At 44.7% G+C, this 22,443-nt stretch overlaps 1 protein-coding gene across 10 annotated transcripts in view; it reads right to left on the bottom strand.

The window, feature by feature from the left end:
- Window positions 1-22,443, bottom strand: part of Phactr1 (phosphatase and actin regulator 1) — a 463,994-nt gene that overhangs the window by 216,211 nt on the left and 225,340 nt on the right. Inside the window, exon 1 of one of the 10 annotated variants that reach the window (XM_013110664.3) lies at window positions 16,144-16,287. The exons of the other annotated variants lie outside the window; for them this stretch is intronic. The gene's annotated coding sequence lies outside the window, so the exon portion shown is untranslated. Of the gene's footprint in view, window positions 1-16,143; window positions 16,288-22,443 lie in introns of those variants that run through there. 10 annotated transcript variants of the gene reach the window in all.

The following is a 22,443-nucleotide window of genomic DNA, read 5'->3' as shown; positions in this document are numbered from 1 at the left end:
CATCTGTCCAATGTTGCTAGCTCGGTTTTCCGTACCAATTTGGTTCTAAAAACTCTACATCTATTTCCATCCTGTGAAGCAAGTATTCGGGAGAACACATTTTGGAAAACATTTTGTTAAAGTCTGCTAAAATGTCAACACTGAAGAGCAGAATTATGTTTTTTGGCACTGTAAACAGTGCAGGTTTAGGGGACACTAAAGTGACACACTTCTCCCACCCCCTTCAGAAGTCTAGGCAGGTAGGGCTATATTTCTGCTGGCCTCCCTATCAATAGAACTAGATTTTGCCCAGACCCTACTCCCATCAACACTTAAGAAAACAAATGGAAGAGTTTGTTATTGTTACCTTAGTAACTGAACAAAGCGGCACTGATTTTGTGTACATTTAGATAGTAAGCAGAAAATTATAACTCCCCAGTAATTTTAAACTGAAACTTTAGTGAGAGGAAGAAAGTGCATCTCAACAAATAATGACCCTGAATTTCCATAAGGCAACTGTTGTTAAAATGCCTAGGTAAGCCTGCAACTTCGGACCAATGGCCCACTTTCTATTGACCAGAATGCTGAATTTTCCATCCAACAGCACCTGCAATTTGGCAAGGACCCCCTCTAAGTTGGCATAAATGTTTCCCTGAATTCTAAGGACTGACTGTTGAGTGTCCGGCACCCTTATTGTGTTCTTGGGAACGTGGGGGACTCACCCAACCACAGCCTTCAAGGCTACGATTGACCCCCATTGTCTGACAATCATTTTCAGTTTGTTTTCCACGGGCACAGCCTATTGATAATTTTTTTTTTGGCTCTTTTCTGAGCCTTCGGTGGCTTTTCGCCACTCAGACTCTGGTTCCTTTTTTTGGGTGGTCTTTTCTGCCCTGGCTAGATTCTCGGGCTGACGAGCTCTGAAGAGTTGATCTCCCATTTTCTTTCCTTTAGACCTGGCTCATGGGTAACAAACCGACAAAGGAAATTGACTCATCCTCTCCTCTGGGATGCCTCGTAATGCCGTAAGTCATCCAGACTCACTTAATTCAGTACATTTTATGGGACCTCTCTAGTCACTGCCAGCAATCTGGTCGATGGAAGGAGTTGCCCTATGTTTAAACTTTTCTCTACCTCTCTACTAATCATTCTCTTCAACATTCTTTCTTCCTCTAAATCTCATTCTTCTAGCTTTAAAAGCTAAACCTAGAAAACTCCCACCGGTCATAGAGGCTCCCCGCCACTTCCCATCGTGGCTAAATCTGTCTCAGGGTGGGAACCGCCTTCCACCTGCAAGTGTCCTATTTTGTCTCTCCTGTTCATTCAGCTTGGAATGACAAATTCCTCTTTTCTATCAGCTTTGTTTCTACTGTATTTCTTCTCCATACAGATGCCAGCAGCTTACAATGGCCTGGCTTGGGTTAGTGTCTGCTCGGGACACTCTAAGGAATGTGCCTATGGAGGCCACCATCTTGGTGATCTTAACCACGCGGCCTAACATGTGGCCTAGCTTGAAAACTTACTGAGGCCACCATGTTTACGGCGTGACCTAGCTGTAGCGTAGGCACGTCCACTCAGTCCAGCCAGCTTCTGCCAGCCAAGCCTACTGACAGATACAATTCATTTACTTTTTGTCTCTTTTGTGTTTTTATTTTTGTCTCTAATTTCATCTTTCACCAGCCATGTTGTGCATGGCTTGTTTATGGAACGCTGCGCCTTTCCAGGGTCCCCTGTTTTATCTACAACAAATCTTCCTTCTCATCACTGACCGTCTCTTTAAATTTGTTTGCTACAAGTGTGGGTCAAACACTTTTACCCAATCCTGTTTAATGTATCTATATGTATGTGTAAAAAATAAGGATTCTTATAAGTTCCAGAAAGCCAAATTGGACCCATCCAAACAGATCTACAGAGATGCCAGAGTTCCAGACAGCCAGGACTACAATGGAACAACCAGCTACTCCAGATGTGGCAACACCCCAGCTCTCTCAGGTTCCCCCAAAGATGGTCGATGCCCCCAGGTCAGCAGGAAGCAGTCTTAAGAACTCAACGTCCTTGATCCCGAACCTGCCAAGTCTAATACTCCACCTCTTTTTAATCATAAATAAAGGTGGGAATGAAAGGTTCAGGCATTACTCTGGTCTGCCCTGTTACCTGGCAGGACGCACTCAGGCAGCACTTTGGCCAGCCCAGAGTTCTGTGAGAACCACACAGGTGCAAAGGACCCCTTTAAAGGACTGACCCCTGCCATCTCATCTCCTCTCTAACCCTTATCTCTCCTCTCTCTCTCTCTCTCTCTCTCTCTCTCTCTCTCTCTCTCTCTCTCTCTCTCTCTCTCTCTCTCTCCCTCTCTCTCTCTCTCTCTCTCTCTCTCTCTCTCTCTCTCTCTCTCTCTCTCTCTCTCTCTCTCTCTCTCTCCTCTCTCAGCTCTGCACGGGTTGGTTACCTCTCACCCCCCTTTCCTTCCCTGTCCACCAATAAAACTCCACGTGGGATCGTTGAGTCACGGTTTGTGTCTTGTTACTGGATAAACCTAGACATTTTAACAACAGCAACAAATTACAGAGACATTTGTCTAAGACCCCAGAGAAGGTACACAGCACAGCTCTTCCCATTGTTTCCATTAGTCCTCATCTAGTCCCTAATCCTCTTCAGTGTCTTTTACCTCTAAGTCTCATACCCAGTTGTTCATTGTAAAAGTTCTGTGCGGTCTGAGGCTGTCAAACAATGACAGAAAAAGCAGAGAACTGTGAACCCTGAAGGAGAGCTGGACTGCCTCGAGGATGCTAAGCCTAACTAGCCTTGACCTTTCTGCAGAGAAGGCGTCATCAAGAGGCATGCCAGGGTGTGCAGCAGCCTCTGGAGATCGTTCTTGAGAAGCAGGCCACTGCCCTGTGACTTCCAGCATCCAAACAGGCTCAGGGGCAATGAAAATCACAACATAAAGAGAGCTGCTGCAACAATGTGGCATCTGTCCCCCTAGCTAAGGGAGGTCACGCTGTGTCTCAACCTGTGAGTCACACAGCCTATTCAGCGCAAACATCCGTGTGTGAATCACAGTGGGTAGGAGAACTCTGGGGGTCAACCCTGGGGAGGGCAGAGAAGTCATCTCCATCCTCTTCCTGGACCTAATAAGCCAGTTCCATGGATGTAAAACCATACAACCTGTGTTTGGGTCTGTGACACATTCCCAGACATCAGCATCTAAACTCTTCCAGGACAATGGAAATAAGCCTGGCCCTCCTATCCTGCACCCCATTTCACAAGAAGGGAAACTGAAGTGTGTATAGCGGGTGGGGGTAGGTGTTCAGGTGTTGTCTGGTGTGGCTGCAGGAGCCTGACTCTAGCTCCCTCATCCCCTGAGGCCATTAATTCCTTCTCTGAGGTAAACACTGCCAGGAATTGCACTCTTAGGATTATACAAGAAAAATAAACCCTGCCTGTTTTCTGAAATGATGGTGAGATAAATCCTCTGGGCTTGAACTTGCTGGGATTTGAGACTATGTATTTTCCAAGTAAATTTTTACTACTTAATTCACATCTAATTACCAGGCTAGGGGCCAATAAGGAATGTTGACCCACCACATGATGAATGCCACTCCTGTTAGGTCCCTATTTGTTTACAAATCCAAAGGTGAATTCCAGAGCCCTTAGCAATGCCAAGAGGGGAGTTGCAGAATGGATTCTTGGTCTAACCTTATTTTAAGCTGGTGGCTTTTAAAAGAAGGTGATTATTTTTTAATTAAAATTTTTATTAGCATATTGATTGTGTAATAGGCTTATGACATTTTTACACATGTATAATGCATAAAACATGTGCCCAGACTATAGATTTGGCGATATGACATGGCCATCTACAAATGTGCTGGGCCATGCACATCCATACCTACCCTGGGAAGTATGAGACTCAGGGACCACAGGTTGGATATTCCTGTGAACACTTTAGTCATGTTCTCTCCCCTATTACTCTCCTTTCCCCTCCCTCCTCTCCTAGTGGTTCCTCTCCTCTTCCCAAACACTAATCCCCCCACTTCTACTATTTTTAACTTTGCATAAGAAATGATGTTTTATTCTGGCATTTTCATGCATATTTTATCACACAGTTTTTCTTATTGGAGAAGAATATTAATACTGGCATAAGAGAAAACATTATTCTTGACATAACCTGAGTCCAAAAGTGTTGTCTTCTCATTCATGCATACATGGTATGATGTAAATCTTTAGTTAATATATTTGTGATATGTTGGTTTTTCCTCAAACCAACTTTATCTGGGATGTAACACACAGACACTTCCTCGTTGTCCAGAACTCAATGCATTCAACCTTACACGTGTCACAGCTGCCCTAGTAATTATTTTATCATCTTGATGAAATTAAAGCCAGGGCTATGATGTCCCTCATAGCAAGGAGTTATTGATATTCTAGGGACACACAGAACACTGTATAGTGCAGTTTCATGTAGGTGGGTTAGAGTGGAGTGAGAACAGCTCTTAGATTCTGCAGGGCTGCCCAGCCCTCTACACTGTCAGGGCAGGCTCCACTAACCCCGAGCTCCAGCCAGGCTAGCTCCTCCAATCTCGCTTTTACGCAAATGTCTTCTAAATGCTTGTACTTTTCTTCTGCCAGAGAATAGATCTCCCACTGTAAGTTTCTTGTCGTCATTTTTATATCATTTTTATTTCTTGCACAAGATATTCCATTTTGAATATATCCTCCCTCTTTACTTTGTCTTCTAGCAAAGCATGAGAGAGTAACCAATGCTCATATTCTGTTGCTCACCAGATATCCCAAGCCTTACCGAGACCAATAGGATTCCGTGCACAGGTTCAACCTCAACGATCTAGGACAAAGTGGGAGAGGCCCAGGAGCCTGTCACTGATTACTTCTCCCACTGGAAAGGGTACTTTTGGCTTTGGATATTTGAGTGCCTTCCCTGTGTTTCCTTTGAGTCTGGGTGGTGGCCACAGGCTGTTTAACAGTGCATGATTAATCCATACTAAGGCTGGGAGAAAAGTGTAGCACACTGCTTGTTCTGGAAAAGAATTCAGGAGGGCTCTAGGCAGCCAAAGTGATTCACCGTGTGCTTATCTGGGAAATGAGGCGCTCCTGCCTTGTGGCAGGTTTCATTTACAGGAGCTGGTGAGGAGACTCAGCTAACAGTGAGCCCCGTTGCTAGCCGAGCTTGCTTCTTGTACATGTGGCAGATCCTTGGTGCTGCCTGTGGCTTTCTGGTCCACCCTTTCACAGTGTTGAGGAGCTCCACTATTGGAGGACGAGGTTCCAGATGTGAATTAAGTACTATTTACAGGCATCCGTCATAACCACACTTCCCATGTAGGGGTTTAAGTCCCTTGCAAAGAGCTAGTTCTGCTGCATGTCTCACTAGCTGAGAAGGCTAGCTGCTAACTGTGCAGCAGACTCTTTGTGTTCTAAGGTCACCCTCCAGATCCAGAGGTCTGGCTATGTAAAGCCTCTTAATAATTCTAACCAGCAAATGGTATTAGATTCTGGTAGGCTGAGGTTTTCTTGACTTTGTTTGTATGCTTTATTTTCTTTTTAAAATTTCCATCTCCAGGAGAATTCTACTTATTTTCTATATCCATTCTCTCTCTGTCACTCTGTCTCTGTGTCTTTGTCTCTGTGTCTCTGTCTCTGTGTCTCTGTCTCTGTCTGTCTCTGTCTCTGTCTCTCTGTCTCCCTCCCCCCCTTCTCTCTCTCCAACCTCTTGGCAGCACTAGGGATTGAACCTGGGACCTTATGCATGTAAAACTCTACCATGAGGCTCCAGGCCCAGCCCTTCCAGCCTGCCATGGTCTCCCCACCCTCTTCTCTTTCTACTCATGTTCCTGTAACATTGATGGCATGCAAAGTGAGTTACATTCAGAGGAGCCTGATGCTGGGACTCAGCAGAAGACCACCATTGCCCTTGGAATAACATAACCAAGGTGAGGGGCACACAGGAAGGAGAATGTCACAGTCTTAAAAGTGAAACTGACAGAGGGGAAACCCCAACTCCACTCTCTCCACAAAACCATTGCTGGGTTTACAGCCTGTTTAGAAGATAATTATTTGATTTTATAATTACTTTTGTGGGTTGCAAAATAATTATGGTGCAAGCACATCTAGAAGTGCCAAAATAGTACAGGCAATTGTTCTAAACAGCACAGCAAAACAATAAGAAAGTCAAGATGCTTAGCTCCTAGGTGGAGATTAGAAAACTCATCTCCTTGGTTAAAAGTGCCAGGCTGAGGCCCACAGAAAGGTCACAGTGGAGGTCGGGATGCTAAAGAGACTCAGGAACCAAGCACAGAAGATAGGTTTTCTTCTTAGCTTACTTTTCATAGTCAACCTGTTCTGAATTCTCTAGACGTCAAATGGACTTTCTTAAAAAGACCAAGACTTGAACCAGGAATGAAGGTTGCAACTGTGGTCCCTGACTCTTCTGACTTTAGTACCCCATGATACTCTGTTCAATACACATACACATACACACACACACATACACACACACACACACACACACACACACATACACACGCTAAATAAACAGTAAGAATGCTGAGTCAGGCACACTGTACATCTGTGATCCTAGCTACTCCAGAAGCTAAGACAAGGGTTGAAGGCAGCCTAGGTATCATGGTTAGATTCCATTTCAAAAATTAAATAAGACCCCAAAACTGTAATTTTCATGAATGACACATCCACATAAAAATTGGAAAATTGTTAGGATCCTTTTCAATTCAAAGATCAACTATGGTGATAAATTGCTTAGAAACTAATGATACTTTCTAATTAGAGAGACTTTTCAGTAGTTAGGGCTTAGCCAACAACAGTTTTTGAAGAGAACAGGCCTGTGAACATCTTTGGTTCCTCAGGGCTATGTTGTAGCTTATGAACTGCCAGTGTGTAACAAGTGTGTGAAGCTATGAGCCAATAAATATGTGCCTATGGTTACTGATAGATGGAGTTCATGTTTCCAAATACCCCAAGTTATAGCAAACTTTCTCAACTGATAAAGGCAGGTGGAGAGTTCCAGGGCCAGAGTGAAACAGCCCCCTGGGGTATAGACACCTCAGCCAACTTCATTTTCCAGGTGGAAGAAACTAGGGACAGAAATGACTGGAGGGCAGGCAGAGGATAGCAGTGGTCCCCTGGGCCTCCACACTTGAGGTAAACACAACAACCCTCTGGTAATCTCAAATTGATAGCTTGCTTTGGGAGGTTGGTCTTTGTCCTAATTTTTCAGAATTATTTTCTTACCCCCTTAATTCTTCAGTTTAAGAAGTGAAACTTCTCTCTGTCCAAAATACAGTACCTCAGAGGCTTGGTGAAGGGTGATTCTCAGGCATGAACATGTTTGAGAAGGCCAGACTTGGAGCCAGAGGGACAGCCCACCCATGGTAGCATTAGTGGGTGTCATGAGGACAGCTATAGCAGGTCTGGGGGTCTGAGATGCCTTCTCTAAAGTGTTCAAAGTGTTTACTACAACTTTAAAAGTCTCTTCTAATGCGCGCACGCGCGCGCACACACACACACACACACACACACACAAACACATACACACACAGGGAGAGAACTAGCTAAATGGTCTCATTTTACCATTTCTTGACCAACATGCCTCAGATTCCTCTCTTTCTCTGTCTCAAATGGCCTCCAAAGTGACTGTAGCCAATGAGTGTCAGAGGAAGTGGGCAAATTGGACTTTCACACATAAATTGCCATGAAAATATAAATAAAATAGGTTACTTTGGAACACAGTCTGGGATTCCTCCAGAGATTACTGCATGTGTTCCTTCAGAACCCAGCAATGCCACCCCTAGTTACATAGTGAAGAGAAACAAAAAACTGTGTCTACACCTAAGTTTGCCAAGGAATGTTCACAGTGGCATGTTCATAGTAGCCCACATGGAAACAAGCCATGTACTGATGGATGGATGAACGAATGGTAGTATACCCACACAACAGAACATACATTTAGCCATAGAAGAAGGCATTATCCTTGCTATATAGCATGCTGAGCCTTAAATACGTTACATGAAATGAAGGAAGTCAGGCACAAGGAACTACATAGGATAGGAGTCCATTTATATGAAATGTCCAGAGTAGGGAAACATTCAGACACCAAATGTAGATTCACATTTGCCGTAGATGGGAGTTATAAGATGGTCAGACAGATTGGCTGAAAGGATTAGAGTATTGGAGAGGCAGGTATGGAATAATGAAATGCCTTGCTGCTGCCTCTAGTGATGAACATAAGATTTTGTGAATATACTCAAACCACTTCCATGCTTTAAGTTAGTGAATTAGGTATGGTGAGTGAATGATGTCTTAATAAAACTGCTAAAGAACCCCCTCCCCCAGGGAATCTCGCATCATGTCATGAGGCAAATGTAAACTGCCAAGCATAGAAATCTAGACCCTTCATATATGGCCTCCACTCGAATCTCACCACACCCCAACTACCTCCAGGCACAGCAAGCCTTTGTCCTGGAAGTCACTATGATGAATGGATTTGCACTTATCAGCTAGATGGGTAATTAATACATTGACATACATATTTATGTACTGAACACGTGTTGTTTCATGCCTAATACCCATGCACTATTCAAGACACTAGAAATAAAACACCAAAGAGGAGTCATGAACAGACTCTGGTTAAGAAGGCTCTACCTTTGACCTTAAACCCTCCAACTTTTCTATCACTTGCTCTTCATCCTGTCACCAAGTGACTCTTTGTTATCCTGACCCTATCTATCCATACAATTTACCTCAAGAGACGTATGACCTAGTGGGCTTTCTGCCCCAAGAAGGAGAAGGATTCTCCATCTTTGGTCTCTGACATCTAAGGATTACCTCCGTCAGAGCAGCATCACTCTCGGGACTAACAGGTTATCTCAGGGCAGAAATTCATCCTTGTCTCTTTCCTCACATCAAGTTCACTGTAGCATCAATAGCTGATAGGTAAGTCAATCAACAGCCATGTTCCCCCTTCCTCCGGCCTTAGGTACAGAAACAGCACGGTGCTAAGGAAATCCCACCATATCCATCCTCATATGGCCACTGCTAACATGCTAGATTTTTTCTATACTGGTCTCATTCCTCCTTTTGCCAACTTCACACCTGGATCCTTGCTTAGATCCTTTCCTCCCTGACAACATGAGGGTTGAAGGGAAGGTCACCTCTTTCCCTAACCCTGGCTAGCTTGCCTTCAGCCAAACCCCATTCATGTCCTTGCTTTCATCACAACTGCCAGGCAGAAATAGTGTATTATACACAGCCAATGGCAGATCCCAACTGGTCAAGGTGCCCCTCCCTTAGATGGGCAGTTTGACACTTCTTTTTTCTTTTTCAGTGCTAGAGAATTGAACCCAGAGCCTCACACATGCCAGGCAAAGGCTTACTCCAGAGCTACATCCTGCTCCCAAACTTTAGATACTTCCTGAAACCTCAAATGTCCAATTAAGCCCAAGAAGTTCTTCCCATCTATATTGGTCATTAAACCACAGAAAGAAGTATTTGGGGCTAGGAAACAGGTAGAGACCCTCGATCCACCTCGTAAAGTGTCATGCAGAGTCTAGCTACTAATCGTTTGGATTCATCACCTTTACAAGCAGGATTCCCCTTTAAGCTACAGAGTTCACAAATATTTAGACACCTAATCTAAACAAAGTGAACAGAAGCAGATGTGCCAAGTGTCAGACAGGTACTTAAATGGAGGAATTTATTAGACGTATACATGAATGAAATGTTACGTTAAAGTCAGGCCCTGGGTGGTACAGGACTGTAATCCCAGCTGCTCAGAGGGCAGAGGCAGGAGAATGAAACCTCCTTGGGCCACAGAGTCAGACCCCGTCTCAAAATAATCAAAAACAGAGTGTTGGAGGGTACAGTTGATGAATGGGGCACTTGTCGACTGTGAGCAAGGCCCAAGCTCAACTCTCAGTACAACAATAAACACGCAAGTAAATAAACAAAATAAGAGAAAAACAAAGAAAGAATACTATGCTAAAAATAAAATCAGATATTGATTTTGTACTGCCGGTCTTGAAAGTATACAAAACACGTTTTGAGTCCAGAGCAGAATTGCAGGATCTCTGCCCTTTGACTTTGACTGCTCAAGGTCAAGGGTCACTCTTTCCTGAGCAATGACTGGCCATGGTGACTGAGTCCTCTCTGCGGCCTAGTTATTCCCAGGAACTACAGCAGCAGACACAACAGTAAAAACCCACTCAAATGTACCCGAGAATCATTTGGGAGTAAGGAGTCTGCACAGTAAGTTCATGGGATGCATATCCAGTCTTTCTCCTTTTGGATACTGTATAGTTTTTCATAAGACTGTTTTTAAAGGTAACTTGATGAGGTCATTTGTGCTGAAGAAAACCTATGCTGCTTAGTAGATGACATCCGAACTCCTTCCAAAACTTCCTTATGCCTTTTTGATAGCTCTTGTTCCAAGTGAGGCCTACCATCTTTTCTGCTGCCCCAAAACCACAGCTTTCCCTCTTAGACACTTCAAAATTCAGTGGACTTGAGTGCCTTCCTTCATCTCCCCAGCTATTCTCCTACATTTTTGATTCCCATCTTCCCAGTACTTCATGAGTATGTGACTGGTTTAAAAGACTGTGTTCATAGGTTCTTATTGTCAGGTCATTTCCTACCACATTCAACACATTTTTCCACAAAATCTTTCCTGGATATACAGTGTTCTTTCACAGTTCAACCACCCATTTTCCCTACTGAAATGCTTTTGTATGGACCTGGAAAACTCTCTTTTTCTCCTATTCCAAACATCCCCTCCTTGGGGAAGCTTTCCTGCCCTCTTCACATAGGTGTGTCCTTGAGAAGTCTGACAGTTGCTTCCTTGCTGTCATTAAAGTCCAAGTTTTTCAAGGGTGCTAAATAGCTGGTTGATGTCCCTCTTAGTATTTACTCTTAACAGGGCAGGGCCATGCACACGAACAAGATGCTGAACTTCAAACAATGTAGGAGAACCAAACAAATCTTAGCTGTTAGAGGACTTGACTCCCGAACAGAATGGCCTAGCTCTACACATTCCTTCCTGCTACGTCTACTTCATTTCCCTTACTGACTTCCCCCCCCCTGCATGCTTGAGTTCAAACTCAGGTTATCCCACATTTTAGGCAAATGCTCTATCACCCAACTACACCCAAAGCCCGTCCCCTTCCTCTGTCTTCTCTATGTTTCCTTACCCTGACAAGTAATTGGATCTCAATTCACCTACTTTGTCTACGGAGTTGTCCATAGAATGACTTCATCATTATAAATTTAGATACACAAATAGAGTTCTTTTACTTAGGATATAAAAATATATGTTTTAACCATGAGCTATGGAGAAGAATGAGCATTTTCATTTTAGATCTAAGCCAAGAAATTTAATTACAGAAGAGGCAATGCAGTGTAGTACAGCAGAAGGAAAAACCCAAGGCAAAATTGGACTTGGCGGTAACCAGACAAATGATAGTAATCATGGCTAATACTTCTCAAGCATGTTCTCTTGCCAGGCACCATGCTAAGTGCTTTGTACCAATTATCTCATTTTATCCTCGCAATTCCATGCAGTAAATAATACTATAATATCCTGCCTGGCTAGCGAGTGGAGGATGTTTTATTTGCAACCAGACAGGGAAGTCCCAGGGTCTAGCTGTGGACCAATGGTAGAAGTTGCATCTTTCTTCCTGAACACTTCTGCTAACAGCCTGGGCTTTAAGTCGTGACTAGACCTTGAAGGACTGGCTACTGGGCATGCTCCTGATCTTCTCGGTAAAAGCAGAGATGTGGTTCCTAGAAACTCACAGGGCATGCTCCACTAAGGCTGTCCCGCTGAGAGTCCACAGTTCATGGTAACAAAGATCCAGGACAATTCTCCCTTCAACATTCACATTGGAGAGTTAGGCATTGTGATATACACTTGAGAGACTGAGGCAGGAGGATTCATGTGCATATGAATATCCAGTGAGACCCTGTCTCGAAAACAATAACTAAAAAAATAGGAGTTGACTAAGAAATATCATTAATATTTCTATCCCCTAAAAAGAAACTTGGAGTTTCATCTAGCAACTGGATTACTGAGCTATCATAGGAGTTGTCTGAAGACAGGAATCACGGCTAAGTGCAACAGGACAGGCTGACATACTGATGAATCACCAACAATGCCTCATTTTCCAAAGACCACTTTATTACATTTAAAAGTCACTACAAAAACAGAACTGAGCCTCCCAAGTGTTTCTCATAACTGTTAAATGTTTCTTTTCTAATGAGACAACGTCTTTACAGGAAAGGTTTTGTTTGTGTGTGGTGTTGGGGCTAGAACCCACAGCCTCACACACACTGAACTCATGCTCTACCATTGAGCTACACCTGCTACATCCACACCTACATCTTAGTTATCACCAACAAGACTGTTTTCGAAAAATAATTCACCATGATTAAGACTCAAAAGGAAATGAAGTAAGAATATGAAATTATATACAGAAATACTTTGTTTCTGTTTTGGATTTCTCTGCAAACTTGCTTCTCAATCATTTATAAATGAAATAATATTTTCCTATTGGCTTCCAATATAAAATTTTAGTGGAAATGTAATCATTTATCATAGCTTTACAATGTACACAATTTCTACTTTATTTAGGTACAAACTTTCCTCTTTTACTACCAGCCAGTCTGTCTAACAAACAAGTAAAGGAGAGTTTTTTTAAGTACTAGAAAATTCTGCAGGTTCTCCTCATTTGTGACTCCAATAGGCTGAGCTTTATAGAGATAGAAATGTACATGACATGCACATAGCTCTGAACACACACACACACACACACACACACACACACACACACACACACACACCATAATTCCAAAGTCTCTGCCTCATGTGGAGGGGAAGAAAGGAAAGCCATTAAAAAAATCAACATGCCAGTGTCCTGAGAAAATGCTATCAGCATTTATTTTATTCTGTATTTGAAACTCTGTGGCCTTTCACACTCAAGTATTACATCAGTTCACTCCCTTATCTGAAAGCAGTTTCAGTACCGACAGCAAAGATGGGCAGAGACAAAAACTGGTCATGAATGAGTGGTGGATTTAACCTGCAGTTTATTGATAATATTAGATTAAAGAGATTTCCTCAAATAAGGTCAGCAAAACCATCTTTAATAGTGATGCATGAATTTAAAAATACTAACAAAGAGATAATTGCTATGGCCAATGAGTGGCTCAGCAAGTAAAGGCACCCCAGATGTGATGGCCTGAGTTCAGTCCCTGGGACTCACATATTACAAGAGGAGAACGAACTCCTAGAAGCTGTCCTCTGACCTCCAGACATGTATGATAGCACGTGAAGATGTACATGTATACACACACACACACACACAAATAAATAAATGTAATTTTAAAAGATAATGGCTAAAATATAATTTTATGTACTCTTCAACTAGCCAAGAATATTTTTCTTTTAAAATTTATTATGTATCAGCTAAATATGTTTGGTTATGGATCTTTAGATGGCAAAACTATTAAAACATGCTTTAAAAGTTTAAGATAATTGTCATTTTAAGGGAAGGCTTCTTAAGCGCACCACAGTTTTCTATGGATGCAGCTACGTGACCTCTTTTTAAGGATGGAAAAGGAACTAGATACACTTAGGGAATGAGATGCTATACAGGTCAGACCCACTATACGCGATATCTTTCTCCAGCTGGGAACGTGGCTCAGTAGGAGAGTGCTTGCCTAACCTGTCTAAGGTCTCAGGTTCAACCCCAGCACTGCAAAGAAAGAGCAGGAGAAAGAGGGAAGGTCTTTCTCTAGTGAGCATTACCAAACAGGTGCACTGGGAGAAGTCTGCATCCTTAAAACCCTGAGCATACATTTTCTTTAAAATAGCTGCTGCTCAGGTGAAATGCTGAGCAGGTTAAAGCATGTGGCACCAAGCCCAAGGACCTGGGTTTGATCCCGGAGTCCCACAAGGTGGAAAAAAACCCTAACATTTGGAGATCTTGGAGATTATTCTCTGCTCTCCAGATGGGTGACATGGCACAAGCATGTATGAGCACGCATGTACACACACACACACACACACTCACACACACACACACACTCACACACACACTCACACACACACTCACACACACACACTCACACTCACACACACTCACACACACACTCACACACACTCACACACTCACACACACACTCACACACACACACTCACACACTCACACACTCACACACACACACACTCACACACACACTCACACACACACTCACACACACACACTCACACTCACACACACTCACACACACACTCACACACACTCACACACTCACACACACACTCACACACACACACTCACACACTCACACACTCACACACACACACACACTCACACTGAATGAATTCATAAAAATCCTGATGTCCCTGACATACATAAAAAGAAGGAATCCAACTGGACTACACTCTATTTCCTTCAATAAAACTGAGTACCACACATGCAGTAGGACTGATTAGTAGTCTGAATTAGACAAAAATTAGGTGCCTCACAACCTTAGCCTTCCTCATCTACAGGTCTCCTGCAATTAAATGCTTGTTAAGTGACACAAGTGTATGGACTTTTGAGGGCATTCTGAAGTATGAGGCTGTGGAGGGAAATGTGTGTGTCATAAGAGGGAACAGATTGCAGGTTAAAATACATGCCTGCCTTGAACAGCGTGCAGCACATGTTACCAGTGATGGAGCTCATAATTACATACATGAGCATACATCCTTGAGTGTGGAAACACGCCTTCCCTTATTGTAGCAGTGCACAGAGACACTAATTTAAACAGACTCCCACGAATGGGGAACAGCCCATTTGGGATAACCATTCAGTCAACAGAGTGACTAGCATTTAATAAGTAGCTTGGTTCGCCTCACAGTCTCCCTTTAGTACACGGGAAAGGTCTAGTTTGGGGTCTAATTAATCTGCTTGTACGAATTCATCTCGGTGTCTCCAGTTGACTGACAGTGTAAGAAACAAACGCATGTCAACGTGTGTGCCTCAAAAGCCATTATCTTCTAAACCCAACAGTTTAGTTCTGTTCTCTCACCTCCAGTACTGTCCCAGTTTGCTCTCGGCTGCCTCGCTCCACACCACACAGTCTCTCTCACATTTTAATCAAAGAAAACTATAATTAAGCTAGCAGGACTCTAATTTTGAAAAGACATTAGGCCATCCGCAGTCACTTCATTACCCGGCACTTCAGAGGCCAGCAGAGAACCGGAGGGATTCTAAGTCATATCTGTTCTTCCAAAGGGAACATCGGAAAGCTGCCTGCTCAAGCAGGTGTTCTGGAGCTCAGAGCCGACCCTCAGCTAATGCTCCCTGGGTCAAATCTGCTGCTTAAAACTTTTCCCCGCGACCTTTAGTGGTCCTTCTGAGTCTGCCCAGGGAGCTGAAGAGCCTGGAGGCCCCCAAGAAGACACCACAACAGAGCATTCACACAGGCCGAGGCTTCTGCCTGCTCCAGGGCCAACTGTCTATGGTCCCTGGCTCTTTCTGCCCAGGGCCACTGCCTGCACTTCCCCCACACTGGGCACTAGGCATCCTTCCAAGAAGGACCAGCAACAGCGGCACTCGAAAAATAAATAAATAAAAACAAATAAATTAATAAATTAAAACCACAGCCAGATTTTACTCTAAAGGGACACCACCGTTCCACACAACTCCACACAGATCCTCAGTGAGCTGGGTCCCACAGGGGTCAAGACCAATGACCTCTTTCAAGGGAACCCACCTGAAGGAAGCCCACATCAGTAAATGTAACCTGGCAAATCTGTTAAGGAGCCGGTGCAGATGGGGGTGAGGTGGGGGGGTGGAGGGTGGGAGGATGGGGATGTAACACTTTTTTAAAAAGCTTTTGGTGCTACTATGGACATATCCCCTAAGCCCCCACCCCCCAATCTTCTTAAGTCAAATCCCCACAGTTTCCTTTTTGGGCGCTGCTGTAAGCCCACTGGCTGGGGGTGACACTCTGCAAAGTGCAGGACCTGGGGTGCGGGTGGGGGCGGCGAAACGGAGGTTCCCGCAGTTGCCTGGGTGGCAGACTCCAGCCGGCACCAGGGACTGTGGAGCAGCAGAGCCACCTTCCCGCCACCTCCCCAAGGCGCCCGGCACTCACCGTCGCGGCCGTCCTCCCCCCCGGCTGCAGTTGCTACAAATGTGCTTGATCTCCTTGCCCAGTTGACAGTGGATGACAAACGACACGTTGTTATTGTTGTTGGGGGCGGGGTCCTTCGGGGGCTTCATGCTGAGCAAATAAAAAGCTTTCTTTTTGGGTTTCACGGCGGCGCCCGCGCCTGGCACGACGCCCTGCCTGCAGCGCGGCTTCCCGGCGCGCGTAGGCTCCGCCATCCGCTCCCGGGGCGTCCGGGGCTGGTCGCTGATTGCCGCCCCGCGCACTGCCACTCGCGTCCCCCGGCCGCGCCCGCATGCCCCCACGCTACACCAGCGCCACGGTGGGGCGGGGCGGGGCAGGATGGCGCGCTCGAGGTCTTGACCTCACCGAGATGGGGTGAATCCCGAGATCCCGGGGAAGGGTTGCGTGCGGAGTGCTGAACCGGCTCTTCTAAGAGTGATGCTCTGGGTCTCCTGGGCACGCTCTCGGGGCAGCCCCACCCCTCGGAGGATCGCAATACCCTCAGCTGCCAGCTAGGGGGTTTGTGGCTACTTCACTCTGGAAACTAGGGGCAGGATGCCACAGCCACCCGCTTCCAAGCCTCCCTCTGCCAAACGCAAGCAAGATGTACTATTGCAGGCGACTGTCCCAGTCCTTAGATGGAATCGAGGCCAGAACAAATTACATTCTCGGGTGGGTCCAACCACATCCCAGGACCAGACAACCTGTTACAGCTTCCTTGATGTTTTTGCGTTCAGTGCAAGTCCCTGAGATGAATGGGACTTTCCTCCAGGGTCCTCGGTTGCCGTCAAAGGGGAAAACCCAGTTTCCACCGGTTCTCAAAGAACAGGCAACTTAGGGATATTAGCTAATTTGAGTGATTTGACTGAATGCTCTTCAGTGCCATTACTCTATGATTAAGGGCTTAGCAATGCAAGTGATACTATGGAGACTTGCACAGAACAGTACCTGGAAGAAGGCAAATCCACAGCCGTATTTATTGAGTCTTGATTGTTCTGGGCGACTTTAAAAGATGCTTCAAATCCACTCATTCACCACAGGACAAGACTGGTCCTAAATCACCTCTCAGTGTAGACTTTGAGGAACTACACTTCACAATCATCCAGAAAACTTATGAAAAAAAAGACTTTGGAGCTGGGAGATTTCCGTTTAGTAGGTCATTGTAGAGCCCCGGGAATCTGTAGCATTTAACAAGCTCCCTGGGTAACACTGAGGAAGCAGTAACAGAAACAGGTGCGAATAGCCAGGTGCGTCCAAGCCCACGTTCTCTCCATTTTGTCCCATTCCCTCTGTGTCCCTCTTTTTCCTCCTTTCCAGTCTACCAAAATAGTGTCAACCAAAGAATGTACAGTCACTCTCAGTGTCACCAAGAACTTTCTGAATGCTAATTAAAACAAAACAAAACAAAAACAAAATAACTAACCTACTCAAAAGATAGGTCGCTGCTGTCTCTCCTCTAGACAGGTTTGGCACCGAGGTTTCTTTCCTAGGTAAGAGTCAATGCAGGAGGGAAGCAAAAAATCTTGCGATGTTTCTAGACAGTCTGATTCGATCATCCTATCATTCGTCCCACTTCCCGCCTGCAAAGATGCAGGCCAAACCAGCACAGTCAGGTTAACGGTTGTCAATGCTGCCATCTCTGCCCTGGAGGAGATGTAAGGGGTAGGGTAGAGGGCAGGTGTTGGAGAGGTGGTTTCTTTAGTTAGATCCCCCTTTCCACAGTGCCCATTAAGGGCTTTGGGAGCATCGCCCTTCTCACCTGGATCACCAGTCAGACCAGCCACAGGTAAATGTCACTGCATCTGCTCCTGTCAGATGCTATCCCTGAGTCCCCAGCTAATTATACCCTGTATCAGGGAGATGACAAAGACACACTTGTAATAATGTCTAGATGCCCAAATGGATGAATCTCATTATGTCATGGGCAAACATATTTTCTAGTCCTTAGACCTTGCTGTCATCCTATGTCTCCTCTTAGATCTGCCAAGAAGAGAGAAACTGTGTTCAGAGAACATTGCGTCCTTTCTGAACTGCATTGTGAACATGACCAGCCTTTCTAACTTCACTTTCTGCCCACAGGTCATATAATAAGAAGACCTTCGTAAACCCCGTCTGACCTAATTAAAACAACTGGGATGGAAGCAATCTGTTGTTTAGCCTGAGCACTAAGCCTGACCCAAGGTTGTGTGTGTCCTGATCTTAAATGGCCAAGTATCATTGTGATTGTAGCAGAACAAACTTGGACATAGCTGCTAGCCAAAGCTCACATATCAAAGAGTATGGCCTAAAGGTGGGGGCTCTTTATTCAAGAGAAACATGCAAGAGGCCTGTGGCTTGCCTTGGACAGTCACTTGTTTGGTGGTCCCTCTTCCTGCCTGGCCTCATTGAGTTGGCATCCTCTGACTGGTGGTGCCCAATGGTGTCAGCCTGTGATATGAAGCTATTTACATTTTAATAAATTAGAATGCAATGAAGTTAAAACCCAGTTTCCCAGTTGCACTAGCCACAACTTAAGAGGACAGTGACCACATGTGGCCAGTAGTTGCCATATTCAACAAGGAGGCTGGCAGAATGTTTCTCCCCCATGTGATGTTCCTAAAAGATGTATGAAGTCTTGCACCTGAGGCTGAAGGACGGAAGTGCCATCTTCTATTGCTGCAACAGAAGGTGGGTAAAGGGGACCAGACTACAACACCATTAGTGTTGGTGGTTGTATCTGGAAGCTTCCTACACCACTTTATTTCACCAAGTAGCGGGCTGATGGGAACGTGTTCCCTGTGTTTGCTCTTGACCTTGTTCTGCGTACTGTGTACCTCCTCGCTGGAGCCTGCTTCTAATGTCTGTTGTTAAAACACCCTGACAGATAGCTCTCGATGCCAACTGATGACTTTTACATGGCCTATGCTTGTCTCCACCCACGGACAACTCCTGCTTAATGATCAGCCTGTTCTGGCTTAACTCAATTGTTGCTCTTGGTAGTCATCCCCTCCCTTTCATCATGAAAACGGCCATCTGAAAATGCTCTATGAAAAATACGGTGGGATTTTTCTTCACCTTTAAAAGCAAGGGAGAATATGTTGAGGGGAAAGGCTAGCCCTACACAGTCTATCACTCAGAACAGGACTCCTCCATACCTGGGATTTAAAAAAATTTTCCCCCGGATAATCTAAATAGGAAAGAACCCTGGAAATCAGCCTTGCAGTCACTTATTTGGATAACAGCCTCTCCCCATCCCATCCTCTGCTTGACTTGAAGAGTCCATTCTTAAATTGGTTTGGTGTCCGGGGACTCTGCTATGTGAAACGCAATCCCAAAGACCTGCAAATTCGGAGAGCTTATTACAACTGCAGATCCCAAGCTCTGCCTCCAAATCTGCATTTTAACAAGATCTTCAGGTGACCTGGATGCACTTGCAGTAAGGCCTGCGAAGCACCTGCAGGAATCAGCCTGATAATACCATTAATTGCCTAGGGGAAGAATGCATACTTTAACTCAAAAGCAAAAAGGTAGGACTTCTGGTGTCGCAGAGCTTGAAGTTTAGGGAGGAAGGGGTGAAAGGACAGACATCAATAAGAAGAACACAGCACTGAATGGAAACATCACATCTGTAATCAGGAATAGCCACTGAGAACAATGTGTTCATTATCTGAGCTGGGACCATGTGCAGAGGAATTCTGCAGGGATTTACGTGGACAAGGTCGAACTCTTCCACAGAGAGGTGTCTGTGGAAAGCTGATACAATGGGGCCGGAGGGTGGTGTCAGAGGCACTGTGGGGGAGAATGCAAGCTTGTGGGGGAAGGAAGCTGTGCTGGGGCCTGGGGTGAGGAAGCATAGCAGCCATCAGCCAGCAAGGTAGCAACTGGAAACTGGGCTTTCTAGATGATTGCACAATTGTGGTGATGTGACAGCAGCAGAGGCCCTTGAAATGTTCCCAGTCTAAATGTGAGAAGCCTGGAGCAATCCATTCCCAGTGGCTGAGGAACAGGGATCGGACAGAGTTTGGGGAAGAGTTTTTGGGATGCTCTCTATATTAAGTTACTTGGTGCTGTGGCAGAATTCCCAGGCAAGGCTGCTGAAGGGAGGGGAGATTTGTTTTCACTCATGGCTGTGGATCAAAAGGCATGACAGCAGCCAAGCCTGTTGAGAAGGGAATATACAACTGTCACTTCTCATGTAGTGGATTATGAACAGATCCTAGATCAGAGGCAGGGGCCACCTATAACCTGTAAGGCGGGCCCTGTGGCAGTATGTAAATCTGTCAGCTAGGCTCTCTGTTTGTCCAGAAGGTTCTACAACCTTCGCCAAAGAGCACCATCCCAAGAATTGAGCTTGTGGTGAACATTTCACATCCAAGTCATAATCCGCACAAAGTTCCTTAACATTTATAAAAAAGACGAAGGGGATATACAACACATTGAGGCTAAACCCAGGCAGATGTAGAAAGATTCAGAGGGACATAGTTTGAAAAAATAAACTCACCACATATCCATGATGCAAAAACAAATGTTTGAAACTCCTTTATTCCTTCTGCATTGTCTGCTTTGGCCTGCCACTGTCCATTCTGCTGCTCCATCCTGTCTGTACTCCCTTTCTAGTTCCTAGCCCTGGTGAGTGGAATGCTCCCCACGCCTGTAAACTGTCTGTGTTGGAAAAATATGATGTGATCTTAATGGATCTTTTCTGATCCAACCCTTTGGTAGATCTAACCCTTGAGATAAAGTGATCATCCTAAATTACGTTGGTGGGCTCAGTAGCAAGTATTCTCTCCCTCCCTCCCTCCCTCTCTCTCTCTCTCTCTCTCTCTCTCTCTCTCTCTCTCTCTCTCTCTCTCTCTCTCTCAGTTTTTTTTGATTTCTCTGTGTAGCTTTGGAGCCTATCCCAGAACTCACTCTGTAAACTCACAAAGATCTGCTTGCCTCTGCCTCCTGAGTGCTGAGATTATAGGCATGCACCACCACTGCCTGGCTGCAAGTATTCTTATAAAAGACATACAGGAGGTGCTGAAGAGATGGCTCAGGGGTTAAGGGAATCCACTGCTCTCATAGAGGATTCAAGTTTGGTTCCCAGCACATCAGTTGGCTTGCAACCCCCCTGTAGCTCCAGATCTAGGTACTCTGTCACCCTCTTCTGGCTTCTGTGGGCAACTTCACTCAGGGGTACAAATTACTCCCACACAGTCACACGCATATACACTTAATTAGAAAATAACAATAAATCTTTTCTTTAAAAGACACATGGGAGCCAATCAATGGTGATGTACACCTTGATCTCCAGCACTTTGGAGACAGAGGCAGGCAGATCTCTGTGAGTATGAGGCTAGCCTGGTCTACAAAGCAAGCTCCTGGACAGCCAGGACTGTTACAAAGAGAAACCCTGTCTCAAAAAAACCAAAGGGTTGGGGGAGAATGAGACAAAGAGAGGAAGCACCATGAAGATAGATTCAAGACAGGAAAGCATGATAGCTGGCATGATAGCTGACAGCTGGAAAAGATGGAGATAAAATCTTCCAAAGATTTGAAGAGATCATGCCTTATCTTAATCTGGACTTCTGGTCTCCAGAACTTTGATGTGATAAAAACCTTTTATTTTAAGCCACAGCTCTGTGGTCATTGTTATATCAGCCCAGGAAAACTAAGATATCATTAAATATTAGCAATATGTTATTAATCTCAATAGAAGGATGTATCTTTTAGATCTGTTCTTCTTTTTAAGATTTGGTCTAAATGTGCAGTACACACTGAAAACATTAAAGTCAAAGTTAAAAAATTGTTTACAAACACAGAAGAGTGACACACTGTTGTTGTTGTGGTGGTGGTGGTGGTGGTGTGTGTGTATGTGTGTGTGTATGTGTGTGGGTGTGTGGGTGTTGCTTGGTTGGTGTTTTGTTTGTTGTGGCAGGAGCTAGAATGAATGTACAGAATGGAACTGAAGTGGACTGGGTTAGAGGGTACACAGATTCCAGGCCTTTCTTTTTTCTTTTTTCTTTTTCTTTTTTTAGCTTCCAGGCCTTTTCACATTTAGTAGAGTGGTTTACAACTTCTAGTGGATGCTCGAAGCCAACAACAGCATCCTCTATGTTATGTATGCTGTTTTCCCTAGCAACCTCAACGTGTGATTTTTTTTTTCTGTCCTTATCAAGTAGAGACTCTTTCCTTTCCATTTAGAAGAAGCACTTTACAGCTTCTCTTTGGCACACCCACATGACCTACATCATCATTCTTGTGCATCAGGACCATTACTGAATGTAAGAAGGGCTACTTGAACCCAGATACCCTAATACG

This window comes from Mesocricetus auratus, unplaced genomic scaffold (genome assembly GCF_017639785.1).
Source record: "Mesocricetus auratus isolate SY011 unplaced genomic scaffold, BCM_Maur_2.0 Super-Scaffold_100013, whole genome shotgun sequence".
NCBI classification, from domain to species: domain Eukaryota; kingdom Metazoa; phylum Chordata; class Mammalia; order Rodentia; family Cricetidae; genus Mesocricetus; species Mesocricetus auratus.
Note: the sequence above shows the minus strand (reverse complement) of the source record. Positions and strands in the feature narration are given on the sequence as shown.